Consider the following 1977-nt stretch of genomic DNA (forward strand, 5'->3'; position numbering starts at 1 on the left):
GTATCCAGTCAAGAGTACTTATGAAAATATATTCGGAGCCCTTAATCCCAAGGCTTCTCGTAGCCAGAATGTAACACCATGTGTCATGCTATATCGACTCTCCATTTCCATTTCAAATTTGCAGTTCAGAGACTGACAAATTGTAAGGTCCGTTTGCTGAACCAGAGTACTTCGCAAAGAGAGAAAACTAGTATGGATGTGTTGTATTCCGGGAATTCCATGATCGCTGGACCGCCCACGTATAGCTATACCTGTTGCAGTTCCCGATTCTTGTCTTGTTGAAGGATGTGACACTAAAACAATTATATCAATCACATGGAGAGGAAATACATTACAAACAAAGAAACTAACTAAAACAAGCACAGCTTTCTTTCTTGAAACGTGATTTCAAAGACAGCAAAAGAACCTGTGAAGGCATAGTTATCGTTTGGTACACAGAGCTTAACCGTCCTCATTGGCGCAAGGTGACGCCTCGAACGTATTCACTTTTTTCGAATGTTGGACTCTTGATATCCGGACTCGACTGGCTATAATCGATCGAAAAAAAAATCTTTAATAACAGCGTAAACATTACCTCAGGTTTGGTTTTCTTCGTTGTAAAGCAATATACATTTATTCCTGTTTTGTGTATCTTCAAGTAAAGAAAAAATACAAGAAAAACGTAAGTTAAAAACAATATAACAACAACAGAAGAGTTTCAAAGTATGAAGACAGCTCAGGCTAAAATACATATGGACGAGTTATAAAGTTCGGGATTAAGTATATGCATTAAATGGATTATTCTCATACACGGGTCTTCCTACAGCCTATATGAAAAGCCAGCGACCAAGACGTCCGAGAATCCGTGTTCAGGAAGTCCAGTGGTTCGAGTGTCTAGTGATCCCTTAGCGCTCCTCCATCCATGACTTTTTCTCAATCACAAACTCTTAATTTTGATGTTTCAATAAGGAAGGACGGGTATCCTTAAGTTCAGTCTGCGATATGGTCGAAGATTCTTCAGTGCGAAAGAATTCAGATTATCTAAGGAAAGATAAGAAATAGGGTACGGTATAGGGTGACAAACATGTCTAGGTTTTGGGACCCAATTTCTGGTTTAAAGTAGGTGTGCGTGAAGCCTTGTATATACCGGCAGAAAGACATGGAGGTGTGCATTTTCTATAAGATATGAATTTGATGGTGCTTGTATGTAATGAGTACATATATAAACACTCAAGCGAATCCTTGAACAGTAGGACATAAACACAAACACAATTTCTACACCGACACACTTTTTTTGTGTATATCTCATGGGTTTTACTCAGTACGAAGCAAACATTTAACCGAACAGTAGCACAGGCCTTGTAGGACAGTTAAAAGGGTATATTAAGCAAATCTATTTCTTCAGGTATTCAGCTCTCTAATCTAACTTCCTCTTGCTTAAGCTTAGACTCTTTAGGCACTTCATAGAAAGGTAAATGGAAGTTTTCTCTCACGTTCTCCGCAACTTCTTCATGACTTCATAGGCAACCAGGACTTCATCATTCTCCCAGTCTTAAACCGAGGGGGACTGAACAGACTTCATCGAACCTTTTCATACACACTACATACAGTTTCTTTTGGGTTTTCCTCTTTTACCTCTCTTTATTCTCTTCCACCTTTCAACCATTCTGTATTTCTCATACATCCAATCGTTTATTTCTCTTTATGCTCCTCCAACCAATCTTTATCTCTATTCTCCACCCTCCCTCTCTTCCAATCTTCCGTGAACTCGCACTCAATCTTTATCTCTAAACCCCCCCCCCCTTTTTTTTTCTTCCAATCTTCTGTTAATACACGCACTCAGACACACATAGTTTCTTTAGAAGATCAAACAGCTCTTTCACTTATTTCCCGTTAGAGCGTTAAATAAAATTACATGCATAAGCAACACTGTTTGGCTGATAATGTGCTCTTTAAAGTGATGTTGTAATGATCATAATATTCTGATTCAGATGTGAT

This window comes from Penaeus monodon, chromosome 15 (genome assembly GCF_015228065.2).
Source record: "Penaeus monodon isolate SGIC_2016 chromosome 15, NSTDA_Pmon_1, whole genome shotgun sequence".
NCBI classification, from domain to species: domain Eukaryota; kingdom Metazoa; phylum Arthropoda; class Malacostraca; order Decapoda; family Penaeidae; genus Penaeus; species Penaeus monodon.